Source organism: Ovis aries, chromosome 2, assembly GCF_016772045.2.
Source record: "Ovis aries strain OAR_USU_Benz2616 breed Rambouillet chromosome 2, ARS-UI_Ramb_v3.0, whole genome shotgun sequence".
NCBI classification, from domain to species: Eukaryota; Metazoa; Chordata; class Mammalia; order Artiodactyla; family Bovidae; genus Ovis; species Ovis aries.
In genome coordinates this window covers 217,746,073-217,764,634 of record NC_056055.1, presented here as the reverse complement: position 1 = coordinate 217,764,634, position 18,562 = coordinate 217,746,073, and the positions used below count along the sequence as shown (strand labels likewise).

At 42.4% G+C, this 18,562-nt stretch overlaps 1 long non-coding RNA gene across 3 annotated transcripts in view; it reads left to right on the top strand.

The window, feature by feature from the left end:
- LOC121818749 (uncharacterized) overlaps window positions 1-18,562 on the top strand; it is a 53,000-nt gene that overhangs the window by 21,125 nt on the left and 13,313 nt on the right. For all 3 annotated transcript variants that reach the window (XR_006058839.2, XR_009599423.1, XR_009599424.1), the window contains 2 exons: window positions 621-753; window positions 1,695-1,766. This is a non-coding gene — a long non-coding RNA (uncharacterized LOC121818749). The remainder of the gene's footprint in view (window positions 1-620; window positions 754-1,694; window positions 1,767-18,562) is intronic.

The following is an 18,562-nucleotide window of genomic DNA, read 5'->3' as shown; positions in this document are numbered from 1 at the left end:
TATTAACCTATGGATGCAAGAGTGACCTGGGTCTCATGTCTCAGAGGCACGGATCTGGGGCAACTAGATGGCATCCTTTCCCTTTCTCATTATCCCACTTATGTCCCTCTTGAAACTACATCCTGGTTCGAAAACAAGAGGAAGAATGTATTTTGACTGACTAATTTTTCTATTTGTTCAAAACATTTTAAACACAAAAACACAAGAAAGTGAAACATGTTTTATATGGAGTATAAAAAAGTCTCATCATTCTCCTCAACAGAGGTATCCAGTACTTGATATATTCAAGGGTCCTTTTTGTAAAATGAATTTCCTAATATGTAAATAAATTCAGTTCAGTTCAGTTCAGTCGCTCAGTCGTGTCTGACTCTTTGAGACCCCATGAATCACCGCACGAATTACGTCTCTCAATTTTATCAAAATTAGACAATTTGGGGAGGAAAATTTTCTATATGCTTCAAGCCCTTTTCTCTTCTAACCTAGTGTTTTATTACAGTTTCAAAGTGTGTGGTTGTGGATGTTGCAGGCAGGGAAGGGAGGACTGAATTTAAAGATGAGTTTGATAAGTGTAGTTTGAAGCTTGGTGGAACTTACTGATTGATGAACACACTGACTTACAGGAGGATGACACACTCTGGTTTCTATGGAGAGAAGACACAGATGCTCTGCATTTGGGACCCTTCCAGACCTCGTCTTAAGTGTCTCTTCATCTAGCCAGTCCGGATTTGTATCCTTTATAATAAAACTGTAGTTGTAAGTATAGCACTTTCCTAAGTTCTGTTAGTCATTCTAGCAAATGATCAAACCTGAGGGGAGATCTTGGGAACTCCCAGAATTTGAGCCAGCTGGTCAGACTTGAGGTGTCCTGGGGATCCCTGAACTTGTGACTGGCATCTGCACTGAGGGTAGTCTTGCTGGGGACTGTGTCCTTAAATCTGTAGAATCTAATGCTAACTACGGTGGTTAGCATCAGAATAGAAATGCAGTACAAAACCATTACTTAACCAAAGGATGTGTAAGATTGGCCACAACATAGTGGTGGTACTGTGCTCAGTCATGTCTGACTTTCTGCGACGCCCCTGGACTGTAGCCCTCCAGGCTCCTCTGCCCATGGGATTTCCCAGGCAAGAATATGGAGCGCCACAATGCAGAATGCAACACAATTCAGAGTAGCCAGGGCCAGATCAGAGCAGTTACCTTGCTCTGATGATCATCAACATCATTCCCTGGTGATTCAGAGGAAAGCCTTGTGACCAGAGCCCCCTGAGCACCATGATGTCCGGATATTGCGCTGAGACAGAGGAGGAGGAAGGAAGACTGCTTGAGAAAAATGAAATGGTCTAATAGAATGTTCAAACTTTGGACTAATTACAAGTGCATTTGCTTTAGATTGCAAGAGACTGAGGTTTTAATAATTTCTTAAAACATTTTTTTTATTAACAAATTTATTCCACTGAATCAGCAGGACTAGGGGCTTGAAGGCAATAGGAGATCACTATAGAAATTAAAGAAAGCTACGTTTTCTCCACCTGCCCCAACTCCCTCCCCTGTGAAACATTTGTATTATGGTGCATAAAATTTGACTCTACAGTGAATATATAGCTTATTTTATCTCTCCTCACTCTTATCCTGGAGTTTCCCTTTTGGTTCAGAAGTATCTTGCCATACTGACGAACTCATATTTTCCTTTCCAGTTGTCAACTTACATATCAAGTGGGTCGGAACAGAAGCAGTTAGTTTCCATAAAGCAGATGGACTGTATTCCGGTGAGTCATGAGTTTCCATGGGTGTTGGTCTGGGCTGGGTTTTGAGCCTCTGGTCCAGAGCGTGGTTATTGTGGGATTTTCTGTGGCTTTCAAGATTCACTGAATCACTTACTGCTTATATTAAATGCTGGGAAGGAAATAATGGATCCAACATTGGTTGAGGTTTTTTAACAGTTTTTTTTTTTTTCTGGTGGAGTTTTAAGTTTAGTAGGAAAACTGATAGGCAAATAAATAATTTTGACAGAATTTTTAATTATTTTCTTATTGATATTTTTATTGACATGGTTGATTTATAATGTGTTAATTTCTGCTGTACAGTAAAGTGATTCAGTTATATATAAGGGCTTCCCTGGTAGCTCAGTGCTAAAGAATCCATCTGCCAATGCAGGAGACGTGGGTTCGATTCCTGAGTTGGGAAGATCCCCTGGAGGAGAGCATGGCAACCCACTCCAGTATCCTTGCCTGGAGAATCCCATGGACAGAGGAGCCTGGTGGGCTATAGTCTATGGGGTTGCAAAGAGTCAGACACTGCTGGTGACTGAGCATGCATGCAATGTGTGCATTATATATATATGTGTGTGTGTGTGTGTATATGTATGTGTGTGTATATATATATGTGTATATATATGTGTGTGTATGTGTATATATATCCTTTAAAAATATTCTTTTCCATTATGGTTTGTCACAGGATACTGAATATAGTTCTCTGTGCTATACAATAGGACCTTGTTATTTATCCATTCTATATAAAAAACTTATACCTGCTAAATCCCAACCTTCTGCTCCATCTTTCCTCCAACCCCCTACCCTTTGACAACTACCAGTCTGTTCTTTATGTCCGTGATTCTGTTTCTGTCTCAAAGGTAGGTTCCTTTGCATCATATTTTGTATCCACATATAATTAATATCATACAGTATTTGTCTTTCTCTTTCTGACTTACTTTAGTTAGTATAATAATCTCTAGTTGCACTGACAGAATTTTAAAATTTCTATAATAAGAAAGTAAGAAAGAGATCTCAGAGTCAGTCATCCTGTGCTCTCTAGGGCCCCTTCTGTTTCTGAATAGGTCCTGAAAATGCCTGATGCTGGTACAAATGTAGATGAGGGGAGCAGAGGCTGAAATATCTACAAAGGCAGTCAAAGGAAATAAATGACACGGGCTGGTGTTGATTGGGGCAAATCGGGCAAATGATCCCAGTCCTGCCAGATGTTTCAATTTTTTCAACAGAAACTAAAAATCTGTTATTAAAAAAAAAAAGTAAATAGTGCCAAAATTTAAATGTTGACAAAAATCCCCCCATAAACATACAAATACAAAATCAGTATGCAGAAAAATTATACATGGAGCCGGCCATATTTGGATAACAGATCCCCGTGTGCAACTGCTGGTATAAACGGGGTGGTTCAGTGCAAGCCTACAAGAGGAACAATGAGAAAACCTCTCTGTTTTTAAAGGCTATCTTTGAAAATTACTGAGCATGACATTTCTCCTTTTTATTTTCTAGCTTAAAACACTGTCGTTTGGTAATAATTGTTGGCTAATATTCCCTCGGGCTTCCCTTGTGGCTCACATGGTCAAGAATCTGCCTGCCAGCAGAGGTGATGCAAGAGATGCAGGTTCAGTCCCTGGCTCAGCAAGATCCCTTGGAGAAGGAAATGGCAACCCACCCCAGTATTCTTGAGTAGAGAATTCCATGGAAAGAGGAACCTGACAGACTAGTCCATGGGGTCACAAAGAGTCAGACACAACTGAGCAACTAGCGCGAGCACGCTCACACACGTTCCCTCAGCAAGAACCTCACTTGCCCCTCCTCTGCTTTTCTCAGACTTCTCTCTCTGTGGACTCTTTCCCTTCTTCCTTCTCCCTGATTAAACCATCTTCCTTCTCTCCCTCATCTTTGCATCACTCTGCGTAATTTATCCTCTGTAAACATTTCTTAAACTGGATGGGAATCCAAAATTTTGTACAGAATTCACATCTCCCCACTATTTTCTCTGTATCTTTTCTTTTAATTAAACCAGTGGGATTGCATCCTAAAGAAATTTGAGGTTCTCTGTCCTAATCCCTTCTCTCTGTAGTTTCTTTCCACACCTATGTGTGTCTACTTAAAAAAAATTCAGTCATGTGTATCTTGCCAGTAAACTTGCTGGCAAGTTCCTTCTTTCTTCTTTTCTGTTTTAATTAGTTTTTTGGCCTTGTAAACCATAGGTTTATTTGTCAGTGACAGATGGAATTATTGGTTTTATTATCACTAAATTGTTTGGTTAAAACTCATCTTTTTATTATGTGCATAATGAGATAATGTACCTAGAACTCTCATAAATGATTTTGCTGCTTATAAGTATCAAATATTCTTTTCCGATGTCCAGATTAGTGCTTAGATTTACCAATTTTATTTCCATGTGAAGAAGAGAATTCAGAATAGCTGTTAAAAATGGAACCTACTTCACAACTGCTGTGAACACATCCACTGTGCTTTTTTTACCCTCTTACTTCTTCAGGAGCTTCTGAAAGTTTCCCATGAATTTTACAAGGCAGCTCTGAAAAGGAGGGTGAAATGATGACATCTAACAGCACAGGGGGTGGTTGAGAGACGTGAAAGCCCAATAGATTCATCTGAGCCAATTGACCCGCCTTGCGCCTGCCAACGACAGACTCGCTCTTCTCCCTCTGTTTTCCCTGAGCTCATCTGGACTCATCTGAGTGGGCCTTCAGGGATCCTTTATGTGATTTAATAGCTAAAACAAGGAGGATTTGGCCTGCAGGCCACAGGGGTGGGCCAACTCCCTGTCTGAAAGGTAGTGCTCATTACAAAAATCTCGAAAATGTTTCCTTTCACTTAGGTTAAGCTAGGACAGATAATTTTACATTAAATTGACTCTGGCCATGGAAGTTCCATCTAACTGCAGGGTAAAATTAAGTCTGCATATCACAATATTGTCCAGGATAAGGATCTGGTCACACCTGATATTTGACTTATTTTGTATCTGTCAGTTTTTGCTGCTTTGGTTAACCTCTCTAGGAGAGATGTTGGTTTCTCAGAATAGATTGTGCCTTTTTATCAGTAGGGAAATGTGTACATACAGTAGATTATGGAATTGGGTATTATCAGTATCATTGCTTATCGTTGATTTCTCTTGTTTCTCCTTTCAAAAAAGAATTGCAACACCAAAAAAACCCAAAAACATTGCACTATATGTTTTCCAAAAGAGGCTTAGTAAATTACAAGTAAATACGGTGTGAAGAAGATCTCAACACCCACCACACCATGACACATACGCGTCACACATTCACTGGCTAATTTCTGAGATGAAGTCAAAAATATCACTTCCTCCAACAGGAATTTTTTGTTTCTGTGCTCTATATTTCTATTGTTCCCCAAATTTCTCCTTTTATGACATTCATGGCGCTTTATTTTAATGACTTCTTTTATTGCCCATATTTCCCAGTAAACTAAAATTTCTAAGGGTAGTCACTAAGTGTGTTTTTTCAGTATGGTATTCTTACCACTCAGGAAAATTGATGTGTGCCTTCAGTAATGTATTTGAAAAAATATTTATCAAAGGAATAAATAAATACGCCACATTTGCCAATATATCTTAGATTGTTAATGTTAAATTTTTAGCCCATTTGTAGTACTAAGTATAAATGGTGTTTGATCTGCATTTTTTCATATATACACCCGCACACAAACTTAGTCTTACGGTACTGTAACTCAGCAAATTTAATATAGCAGCAATTGTACAACACATTATCATCTTCTGTAACACTATGAAAGGACAAAAATCCTGCCAATTATGTGTTTGGAGGCTGATCTTGGTGGATGTCTGTGGCAAGGCCCCTAACCCCTTGTGGCTTGCCGGCAGCACTCTTTATATAGTTAGTTATAATCCAGTTGAATTTTAGCCACTAGTGTTAGAGAGCTAGATTAATAAAGCCTACTCCTTTAAAAAAAAAGAAAAGACAAAAAAGAGCCAAACCAAACACTGTATCCTTCTAAATGGAAGAGATTGGAACCAAATGTGGGTTCTAGTAAGCAGTAATTTAAAAATGAAAGCCCATATAAACTTGGTTGTATATTTCCTACCAATGAAAGAATATGTGAAATGACCTTTTTACTGCCAAAACATTTAGAAAAGTTATAAACCATTTTTTATTTTTTACCTCTCAGTGAATAAATGCAAGAATAATGCAGTTGTCCTTTCAAATATATCCATTTCCCTATTTTGTGACGAAAATACCAGCCCGTGGTCTTTCTAAGACTCCAAATAGTTTTATACATTAACTGTATATTGTGAGATGTTCTCTTCTGCTTTCTGGTCTTCCCCCTCAAAATGTGAAGTGGCACTAACTAATTTCTTCTAATTATTTTCACAGAACTCTGATAGCAGGGGTTCCCTGGTAGCTCAGCTGGTAAAGAATCCACCTGCAATGCAGGAGACCCCAGTTCGATTCCTGGGTCAGGAAGATTCCCTGCAGAAAGGATAGGCTAATATCTGACTCTTTGAGACCCCATGGACTGCAGCACGCCAGGCCTCCCTGTCCATCACCGACTCCTGGAGTTTACTCAAACTCAAGCCCATTGAGTTGGTGATGCCATCCAACCATCTCATCCTCTGTCATCCATCCCCTTCTCCTCCCATCTTCAATCTTTCCCATCATAAGGGTCTTTTCAAATGAGCCAGCTCTTCACATCAGGTGGCCGAAATATTGGAGTTTCAGCTTCAACATCATTCCTTTCAATGAATATTTAGGACTGATTTCCTTTAGAATGGACTGGTTGGATCTTGCAGTCCAAGGGACTTTCAAGAGTCTTCTCCAACACCACAGTTCAAAAGCATCAATTCTTCGGTGCTCAGCTTTCTTTTCAGTCCAACTCTCACATCCATACATGACTACTGGAAAAACCATAGCCTTGACTAGATGGATATTTGCTGGCAAAGTAATGTCTCTGCTTTTTAATATGCTGCTTAGGTTGGTCATAACTTTTCTTCCAAGGAGTAAGCATCTTTTAATTTCATGGCTGCAGTCACCATCTGCAGTGATTTTGGAGTCCCCAAAAATGAAGTCAGCCACTGTTTCCACTGTTTCTCCATCTATTTGCTTTGAAGTGATGGGACCAGATGCCATGATCTTAGTTTTCTGAATTTTGAGCTTTAAGTCAACTTTTTGACTCTCCTCTTTCACTTTCATCAAGAGGCTCTTTAGTTTTTCTTCACTTTCTGCCATAAGGGTGCCGTCATCTGCATATCTGAAGTTATTGACATTTCTTCCAGCAGTCTTGATTCTAGCTGTGCTTCATCCAGCCCAGCATTTCTCATGATGTATTCTGCATAGAAGTTAAATACAGCCTTGACATATTCCTTTTCCTATTTGGAACCAGTTTGTTTTTCCATGTCTGGTTCTAACTGTTGCTTCTTGACCTGCATACAGGTTTCTCAAGAGGCAGGTCAGGTGGTCTGGTATTCCCATCTCTTTCAGAGTTTTCCACAGTTTATTGTGATCCACACAGTCAAAGGCTTTGGCATAGTCAATAAAGCAGAAATAGATGTTTTCTGGAACTCTCTTGCTTTTCCCATGATCCAGCGAATGTCAGCAATTTGATCTCTGGTTCCTCTGCCTTTTCTAAAAGAAATTGAACATTTGGAAGGTCATAGTTCACGTACTGCTGAAGCCTGGCTTGGAGAATTTTGAGCATTACTTCACGAACGTGTGAGATGAGTGCAATTGTGCAGTAGTTTGAGCATTCTTTGGCATTGCTTTTCTTTGGGATTGGGATGAAAACTGACCTTTTCCAGTCCTGTGGCCACTGCTGAGTGTTCCAAATGTGCTGGCATATTGAGTGCAGCACTTTCACAGCATCATCTTTCAGGATTTGAAATAGCTCCACTGGAATTCCATCACCTCCACTAGCTTTGTTCGTAGTGATGCTTCCTAAGGCCCACTTGACTTCACATTCCAGGATGTCTGGCTCTAGGTGAGTGATCACACCATCATGATTATCTGGGTCATGAAGCTCTTATTCGTACAGTTCTTCTGTGTAATCATGCCACCTCTTCTTAATATCTTCTGCTTCCATTAGGTATGGACCTAACGGAAGCAGAAGATATTAGCCCATCAAGCACACACTGATAGTGGAAAGTCTGATTTGGGAGGAGAAAAAATTGTTTAAAATAGGTATATTTTGTTTTTAATTAGGTCACATGACTAGAGTTCAACTTGAGATAATTGAGTAGTGAAAATGTATGGAGCAGCCATTGACAAGCTTAAGGAATTGACAGGAGACATAGAGAGTTGAAAGAGGAAAGGAAGAGGGAGAAAAAGAGAGAGAAAAGAAGAAAAAGAAAGAGAAGAGAAAAAAAGAGAAACTAAAGATCATTAAGTCTGATCTTTTATTTTTCCTACACAGAGTTATCTCCAACTATAGCTATCATGTAACATAAGAAAAGTCCATGTGTTGTCTAGAGATTGAGTATTGTCCAAGTTCATGGAAGTTCAGGAAACGTATCCATATGAAATCCCTGTTTTGGTACTGTAGCTGAATTCTTCCTGCTTTATCACATATTGTAAAGCCTTTTATTGATCTATTATGTCATTTGCTACGGTAACTCATTTTCAATAAAGTCTTTCCTTTATTTGAACCCTAGGTTTTCCTCCCAATTTGTGGTTACTTCAAATCTCTATTTGGGTGCCTATTAGATATCTCAGACTCATCATGGTCCTGATTTCTCCTCTCCTCTTCATCAACCTTCCTGCCGTCTTACCCATCTCGGGAAATGGTCATGCCATGCTTAGATGAGAAACCCAAGAGTCATCGTTGACTTAGGCTCACCTCATGTGCAATCCAAGAACAGACCTTAATAGCTCTGTCTTCAAAATATATCCAGAGCCTGACCATTTCTCACCACCTCCACTGATGCCATTATGTCCAAGCTACCATCATCTCTCACCTGAATCACTTCTGTGGCCCCTAAAAGTTCCCCAGCTTTCACTCTTGCTCTATCCCTACAACCTGTCCCCAAAACTCATGTCAGGACCTCTGATGGCTCTAATCTCACTGATTTTGACCTACAATTCACGCCCCACCTGACCCCACCATCAATCTGACTCCTGCTGTTGCTGCTGCTAAGTTGCTTCAGTGATGTCCGACTCGGTGCGACCCCATAGACGGCAGCCCACCAGGCTCCCCCATCCCTGAATCTGACTCCTATTTCCTCTTAAATCTCTTCTACTACTTCCACTCACTCACATTGTTCTTAATTCACTGGCTTCCTTGCTGCTTCTTGGAGAAGGCAAGTGAACTCTGACCACAAGGTCATTGTTCTTGGTCTCTGCTTAGAATAGCTTGCACTCGAATATCCACAGAGCTCTTTGCTACACCTTTCCAGGTCTCAATAAGGTCTTCTCTTCCAATGACTCTCTTTAATTTTTGCAATAATATATAGTGTCCTCTATCATTCGTGCTATAGTATATAACTGACTTATTTTGTTTATGACTATTTACCCCAACTAGAATATAAATTCACAGAAGCAAAGGTCTTGTCTGTTTCGTTCACATAGAACAATACTGGGCTCATAGTAGGCATTCAGTAAAAGTCTGTGCTATTCTTGTGGCTTCTTCTGTGCTTAGTGTAGAACTGGACACAGAGAGCTTAGAGCGACAGGATAAGGATGAGGGTAGTGTCACAGGAGTAGATGTGCAATGTTTTACAGAAAGGTTGACATTTGAGCCATGTAGAAATTTGCTAGGAGGAAAAACAGTGAATGCACTCCTGTCAGAGAAAGCTATGTCTCCAGAGGCAGAAAAGTATAAAAAGTACTCAAATTTAGAATACACTGCTTATTCACTCATTCACGCACCTACTGTGTTTCCATCACTATGCTAGGCTCTAGGGAAAAGGGATAAAGAAGAACAACAAAGTCTTTATCTTTAGTAGACATTTTAAATTTATCTATTTATTTATTTTTGGCCATGCTGAGTCTTCATGACTGTGCGGGGTTTTTTTCTAGTTGCGGTGTGCGGGCTTCTCTTGTTACAGAGAATGGGCTCTAGGGTGTGCGGGCTTCAGCAGCTGCCCTTGGCTGAAGAGAGCCTAGTACTCCAAGGTCGTGCTATCTTCCTAAGAGTAGCCACTGAAATACAAAGGCTCAACCCCATTTGCTACAATAAAGGCCACTCTGCACCATCATCCTGGCTCTTGCTCAGCTGAGGCTTCTGTTGTGGTTTCATTGCAGCCTAGTTTCTCTCTGTCCAATCCTTCCTTCCTACACATCCTTCACGGGAGCTGATGCTGAGAGTACTACCCAAATACTTCTGTACATCATCCTCCATCTCAGGGTTTACTTCCTGGGGAAACTCACCTGCTACGCCATAGTTTGTGTTTTCAGTCCAAATGAAATCCATGTAAAGCATTTATGCAGAAAGATAATGAGGTCTGATGGATGGTTTAGGAAGAGCCCTCTGCTTCCTGATTTGGAGAGTGGATCTTAAATAGGCAAGAGCAGAGGCCCTTCTACACCTCTTAGAAACAGTGGTGTTTTCACGGAAAAAGAATCTATTCTTATTTGAGTAGTTTTGCAGGAGATTGAGGGTTAAGATGGATACATTGACTGGAAGGACATGCAGACCCAGCCCTCATGCTGGAGGACACACTGTTCAAAGGGCAGGATCTACAGTTTTTACTGATCAGCTGGGACAGGACTGCAGATGTCTGGATGCTATTGTTGTTGTTGTCAGTCTCTCAGTCGTGTCCAACTCTTTTGCGACCCCGTGGACTGTAGCCTGCCAGGCTCCTCTGTCCATGGAATTTTCCAAGCAAGAATACTGGAGTGGGTTTCCATTTCCTACTCCAGGGGATCTTCTCTACCCAGGGATCAAACCCAGGTCTCCTGCATTGCAGGGGAGTTCTTTACCGCTGAGCCACCAGGGAAGACCGTCTGGATGCTGGAAAATGTGCAAATGTTGGACTACTATGTTTTAGCATTATTGCCCCATTGGGACTAAAGGAGAAAGTGTAATAGTGGTTGAGAAGAGTGGATATTCACACTACTAATAGTACATGAAAGCAGGCAGTTCCTGGGGAAGGAAATTGAATCCTCAACAGAAGATCTTAGATAGAACAAACCAGACTTCCTTTGTCTGAGCCTCAAGGCAAGTTAGCAATGGAGAGGGTGACAGCCAGCCTGAAACAGGCTTTGTCCCCCTTCCTCTGATCTCCTGCTAGGGGCTTTTCATTAGCCAGAGTGAACCAGCAGCCAGAGAGCACTGGAGCCCTGTGGGTGAGGTCTGTAGAGTTCAGCATCTCAGAAGAGAACAGGGTGGAGAGGTGAACGGTAGATATCTGGCATGCAGATGAAAGTTCCTCTGTTGAAATTCATACTTCTCTAACTTTGATATGCAAATAGACTGCCCGAGGAGCTTGTTAAAATGCAGATTGTGTTTTAAGAGGGCGGAGGTTGGACCTGAGATCCAGAATTGCTGGCACATTCCCAGGTGATGCTGTGACTTCTGGTGCACGTATTGCTTATAGACCAGCAAGGTTATAATTCCCTTCCCGAAACTAAGTCTTGTCAGAAGTCACAGCTTTGGTCTCACCTGTGCAAAGGAAACAGACTTCAACACTTGACAAGCAAGGAGCTGGGATGAAGCAAGTTTCTTTCTTCCTGTCCCTCCCTGAGGGCTCAATGAACCAGCATTCGCCAGAGTGCAGGGCACCTGGAAGGATGAAAGATAACTGGCATTTGGGCTAAGGGGCCTATGGATAGAGAGGAGATTGATGACCTGAGCCTGAGGAGGCAGAGATCAACTGATTTAGGAAAGCACATAAAATACCAACACCTTTGAGGGTTCCCTGGAAAGGGAGGCTTGAAGTCATTATAAATAATAGAAAAGTGACCTAATTTATATTTTCAGGTTGAGGAAACCCATACTTACGGGGAGTGAATAAAGTTTGATAGTTCAGGCTTGAAATCTATTGCAGAACCCTCTTGAACTTTGCTTTGTATTTGCTCCATTAACAGCTGCCTTTTCCAGTGTTTTGCATTTACTTACTGATTGTTGAGAACTGCTCATCCTAAATGGGACAGGGCCTCTCCTGTTGAGGTCTATGATCCTCTGCAATAACAAAGCACACAAACATGTCTTTGACCACATGAAGGCTGCCTCAGCTTTTAGCCACATTGCAGTCCTGGAAATGTCATTGAAAGGAGAACAGCAAGAAATGAATCATTTTTTTTTTCTTCTCCCATCACAGTGTGTCCACCACTTCCCTTCTTTTTCCACCCAATGTTCCTGAATCAGTCAGGCACAATGTTGACAAGTTCACTTTGAAATCAATGAATCAGCAGGAAGACTGTTGAGTGAGTGCATCAATGAAGTGAAAAGTGAAATATAGGGGTTTGCCAGCTCCATCAGGTCAGAAAATGGATGAAATGTTAGAGAGGACAGGAGTGATAACTGTCTGCACATTTTTCTTTCTCTCGTCATTAAGAGTTGAGTGTAGAGGAAATATATATACCTATGGCTGATCCATGGTAGAAACCAACACAATATTGAAATTATCTTTCAATTAAAAATAAATAAAATTTTAAAAATCCTTTATATAAATAACCACACACAAAAAGAGTTGAGAGTAATTTGATTAAATTCCTTCTCCAAGAGTTACATAAAAAAGTGAATCTTTCCAACTCTTCTTTGGAAGCAATGATTTTAATCAGAGCATCCTGAATAAATATCTATAGGCCATAAGCCTCTGGATGATATTGAGGGCAAGGACATGAGAGAAGGTGGGAGTTAACTGGTTTATGGACCGAAAATTCTACATTGAAGATATAAGCACTAATGCAAATACTACTGTGCAAGAGTGTTCAGTCATGTTCGAATCTTTGTGATCCCATAGGCTATAGCTCACCATGCTCCTCTGTTCATGGAATTTCCTGGGCAAGAATACTGGAGTAGGTTGCCGTTTCCTACTCCAAGGGATCTTCTGACCCAGGGATCGAACCCGCATCTCTTGCATCTCCTGTATTGGCAGGTGGATTCTCTATCACTGCATTACCCGGGAAGCCCTGCAAATACTACTACAAGACTCAAATAAGTCTACAGCACTTGTTATATGCCAGTCAAGCAGTACTCCAAGGACTTTACATGAAGAAGCCTGAGGCCAAGGCCACAGACATCTTTTGCTCTGAACTGAATATTTGTATCCTCCCAAATTCATATGCTGAAATCCGAATGCCTAACATGATGGTATTAGGAGGTGGGGCCTTTGGGAGAGTATTAGGTCCTGAGGGCAGAGCCCTCATGAATAGGATTAGTGCCCTTCTAACAGACATTACAGAGTTTGCTTCCTCTCTCTGCTCTCTGCAAGAAGACAGCCATCTACAAATGAAGAAGCAAATCCTCATCAGAACCCACCCATACTGGCACCCTGGTAGTAGACTCCAGAACCACAGGACATAAATATTTGTATTTAAACCACCCAGTCTATGATATTTTGCTGTAGCAGTCCAAATTGACTAAGACATGTCCTGATACAGGAGCTTTGAAGGTGGGAGTTGGAATAATTTAATAGCTTTGTCCCCATCTTCCCCTCAGCATGAAAATGCAATGGGCAGAGAATGAAGAGATGGGGATGATTTATTTGTACTTGTTTTCTGTCTTCTTCTAGCAACCTATGATTTTTCCAAATACAGATTAAGAAAATAAATTTATATGAAGCCCACACTCAGTTAAGGTGGATTAAAAAGCAAAGAAAGGAGACATTTTTATTTCTTTGGCAAAGTCTGGTGACAAATGCTTTCGGCCCTTGCACTGTACCTCTGAACTCTCTCTGTTCTGCACCTGCCTTCATTCCCTCTACCTTCACACCCCTCACGCTTCCAACCAGCTCTTAGGCACAGCCAAAGTCAGGGGGTAAACGTTCTGATAAACCTAAGCTTGGGGCCCTCCTAGGAATGTTCATTAAGAATTGCCTTCCCCTTTGTGTGTGTGTGTGTGTGTGTGTGTGTATGCCATCGTGTCTGACTCTTTGTGATCCCATGGACTATCACCTGCCAGTCTCCTCTGTTCATGGAATTTTCCAGGCAAGAATACTGAAGCGGGTTGCCATTTCCTACTCCAGGAAATCTTCCTGACCCAGGGATTGAATCTACATCTCCTGCGTTGGCAGGTGGATTCTTTACCACTGTGCCACCTGGGAAGCCTAAACCAGTCTAATCAGATGTTTACTGGGACCAGACAATAGATCTACTTCAGAATGCATGGCCAGTTTTCTCTCATTCCCCATCGACAGGCCAATCTGTCCAAGCCCTTCTTTCTGAATCATGGTCTCAGCCCATCAGAAGCAGGCACCCCATAGGAACTGTAGCTTTGTCTTTGATCCTGGGACACCCAGCTATGTCCTGTCACAGGGGTGACTGAGGAGAGGGATGAGAGAGGGTACTAGAGAGAGGGTAGGAGTGGGTTAGCTAATCACTAATCTATCATGAATTTTGACCAAGCATCTCCAGGTGTGCTCGGTTCCTTTAAGCTGAGGAGATATGGGGAAGGTGAATATGCCCTGGATTTCCAGTTAGCTGATTTTAGAAAATACTGGGACTTCCTCGGCGGTCCAGTGGGTAAGACTTCTTACTCCCAAAGCAGGGGGCCAGATTCAACCCTTGGTTGGGGAACTAAGATCCCACATGCCACAACTAAGTCAGTATATCTCCGCTACTGAGCCTGCATGCCCTAGAGTCCTCATGCGACAACTAGAGAAACCCAAGAGCTGTAACTGAACACTGAGTGCAACAGTGAAGACCCAAAATAAATAACTTTTTAAAAAAAGAAAGAAAAAAAGTAAATACTGAGCAATAGGAAAAGCTCATTTCGGTGACCTATGGGAGATCTTTCTGCCTGGAAGCCTAGTTCAACAGGTAGGAAACAGTGTTTAGGGGCTGGTAAGTAGGAGGCAGGAGACCCAGGTTCGATCCCTGGGTGGGGAAGATCCCCTGGAGAAGGAAATGGCAACCCACTTCAGTATTCTTGCCTGGAGAATCCCATGGACAGAGGAGCCTGGGGGGCTACAGTCTATGGGGTCACAAAGAGTCGGACACGACTAAGCAACTAAGATGCAAGCAGGATTTGGGGAGTCTGTCTCCATCTGATCTACATATTGAGTAACATTTCTGAGTCAGAAAGTTAGGAAAGATTTCATGCATTTCATTTTTATCTGTATTAGACTAGGTTTGTGAGTTGCCATGAAGAAACAGACAAATAAACGCCCTTTCCTCCACCCCCATATGCTGCTACGTGCAGGATGAGGGCTGTGGGCCCCTGACCTACTTCATACTTCTCTGCTGTCCTTTCTTCTTGGCGGCTCAAGAGTTGAGCAGAGGCCCCAAGGGTGTGACACTGTGGAGAGAACGACTGGGAGATCACAGTGTGAGGCTTGTGTTTTGCTTGGTGCTCATCTGCTTGACCATCAAGGCTCCTGCCTCACCCCATCTCCCATGACTCTGAGCTGTGAGATATAACCTGATCTCACAAGTGATAAGCATGCCACCTTTTCACTTAGGTGAGCCTCCCAGCTCAGCATTGTATGGTAAACCTACAGACGGGGAGAGTTATCAAGTTTACCAGCTCTCATGCTTATACTCTACCGTTTGCCTTGCCCTTGGGGCACTTTCACAAAGGATGACTACTGCCATCATGTATTAATGAAGACTTATTTGGTGAAAGAGAAAGAAATGGACTTTATCTAGTTTGAGTAAAAAGAAAATCTTACTGGGAAGTTATGAGTTTAAAAATAAAGCACCAGGAGGGTGAGAAGTAAGGAAGATCTCAACTTCAGGAGTTCCTGGACCTGTAATTTAGGACACTCTGTGGCTCCCTCACTGTCTATTTCTCCTCACTCAAAACTCCATATTCCCTGGAGAGGCAATCTGATTAGCTTAGCTTCATTTAGGCATTCACCTCTGAAAAAATTAGCTCCAGTTCATGTTCCAAGTAAAGACTTGGCTACTGGAGTCTACCTCTAGGAGTCAAGGTCAGTCCCCAGGAAAGTGATACTGTCCAGGGCCCTGTGGGGCTCCTGGGCAGAAGGCCTTGCCATGTCCTCCATTTATTTGACTATAGGAAACAGCCTTCATTCATCCTCCATGACTTTCCCTGAATTCCAATGGGCAGATTCAAGCAGTTGTTCATTAGGGAAAAGAGGGGATGTGAGACCAGGGAGAAGTAAACAAACAGCCAAGAGCAGACTTGGGACAAGATTCTGTTTACCCAGCAATGAATACACACAACAGTATCTTTGAGCTAATTTACAGATACTGAAAGCCCCTCCAGGTGGGACAGTTAATGGTGTGCTGCCCACAAGCATATAGACTCCAGATCAGTTGGATCTGAAGGTTGATAATGTTGGCTCCCACTTGTCTCAATACTAACCCATCAGAAGAATGTTCGTGAGCTGATCATGCTCTCTTTGAGCAATTACTATAAAACTTCTCACTATCTTCCCCAAGCAGGGACACATTTTTGAGGGCATTAGCCAGCTGCTACCCCCTTTCCCTGGCAAAGCAATAAAGATATCCTTATCTGCTTCACCCAAAACTCTGTCCCCAGGGTTTGGTTCAGCAGTCACCAGTGTACCAAGAAGCTGAGCTTTTGGCATCAAAAGGACCAGAGATGTGAACTAGGGATTCACCCCAGTGTCACACTTAATGCAATCACACTGGCCTCACATGGTTCTCTGCCTCTCCTGATCCAGGAGCCGAGCACTCATCTCAGGTCCAACTCCCTGCTGGAGGCTCCTTCACTGCCATCCCCAAAGGCCAGATTTCTTTTACACAAAAATATCAAGTAAAAGAGGAACATACTACTGGAAATCTACTTTATCTTCAGGTTGGGATATCTTGTAGGGGACCCCTCCTTGACTTGCTCACGGTTGAGACCATGTGGTTGCGCTTCAGAGGGGACTAGCAATTCTCTCTTTTTTTTGGCTAAGGACTGCCTTCAGGATGCCATTTCCCTGGCTCTTACTGGGTGGAAGGTATGAAACTAGCCTCTCTTCTCAGGAGTGACCCCCTTCCCTTCCCACAGGAGTGTGGTCTGGCCTAATGGCCTCATAATATTGTCTATCAGAGCATTACGTGATAGGCCCCTCATTTATCCACAGGACAGGCACATTTAGCAGCAGAAGACTTACTCTGTTACCCAAATGCTGGCCATCTATGATTTCAGTCCTGGCCTGTCCCAGTGTGGCTTGCTGCCATGACTGGTGTGTAATGATCTGATTCAGAGTCAACATGTGCTGATTACATGTGGGTGGTCTGCCAGGATCTATGGGCAGGGATTTGTACTTGAATTATCTAGTTCATTATTTAACACAAATCCCATGTAATTCTTTTGGGAAATGAGTGCTGTGTTCAAATACATTTGGTTAGCACTGCCTGGTATCTTCATTTTGCAGGCACAGAATGCTAAGTATCTCACTATAGATTCTAGAAGATGCCCCCCCCCAAAAAAAATTGTTTAACATTGTGTAAACCAGTATTTCCCAAATTGAAAGGGTAGTAGATTTTTTTTTTTTAACCTATTCCCATCCTGCAAGACAGCTTTTAGTAGAACACTCTTAAGGAAATGTGATTTAGTTTAATGCTCCCAGCATCCCTGGGATGAACCTTAAAATGGTGTTGCTATGCTCATTTTGTAGATGACAAGGCAGAGGTTCATCTCAGAGGTTCATCTCAGAGACACTGGGTAGCATGACACAAGTCTACCCAGGCAGCAAGTGCCTCTGCAAAGCTTTGAACATGGTTCCTCTGAGTCCAAGTCCAGGCCTCTTCCTGTCAGGCCTTGATCACCAGCTCTGAGACTTACCAAATACTCCTGGGACACTGTCTTCCTGGATTCTGGCTCTCAGCCAAATCCAATGCAAGAGACCCGGGAGAGCCAATAGTGTGGTTACTGTATGAAGTCTTGCAGGCTCATGACCTAGGAAGAGCCAGTATTTCAGTTCAAGTCCAAAGACAGGAAAAAAACCAGTGTCCCAGTTTGAAGGCCTTCTCTTATTTGGGTGAGAGTCAGGCTTTTTGTCCAACCAGTTGGATAAGGCACACCCACAATAGGGGTGACTTGTTTCACTGAGTCTATCACTTTATTTCTTTTAAATATTTATTTATTTATTGAGCTGCATCAGGTCTTAGCTGATGCACGCGGGATCTTAGTGCATCATGTGGGATCTTTCGCTCTCTAGCTGTGCCCACAGGTTCCAGACAGTGAGGGCTCAGTAGTTATGGTGTCCAGGCTTAACTGCTCCACAGCAGGTATGATCCCAGTTCCCCAACCAGATATCGAATCTGTGTTCCCTGCATTGCAAGGCAGATTCTTAACCACTAGCGAGTCCCTAGTCTACAAATCTAAATATTCGGTTCAGTTCAGTTCAGTTCAGTCACTCAGTTGTGTCCGATTCTTTGCGACCCCATGAATCACAGCACACCAGGCCTCCCTGTCCATCACCAACTCCCAGAGTTCACTCAAACTCAAGTTCATCGAGTCGGTGATGCCACCCAGCCATCTCATCCTCTGTCATCCCCTTCTCCTCCTGCCCTCAATCCCTTCCAGCATCAGAGTTTTTCCAATGAGTCAACTCTTCCCATGAGGTGGCCAAAGTACTGGAGTTTCAGCTTTAGCATCATTCCTTCCAAAGAAATCCCAGGGCTCATCTCCTTCAGAATGGACTAGGTGGATCTCCTTGCAGTCCAAGGGACTCTCAAGAGTCTTCTCCAACACCACAGCTCAAAAGCATCAATTCT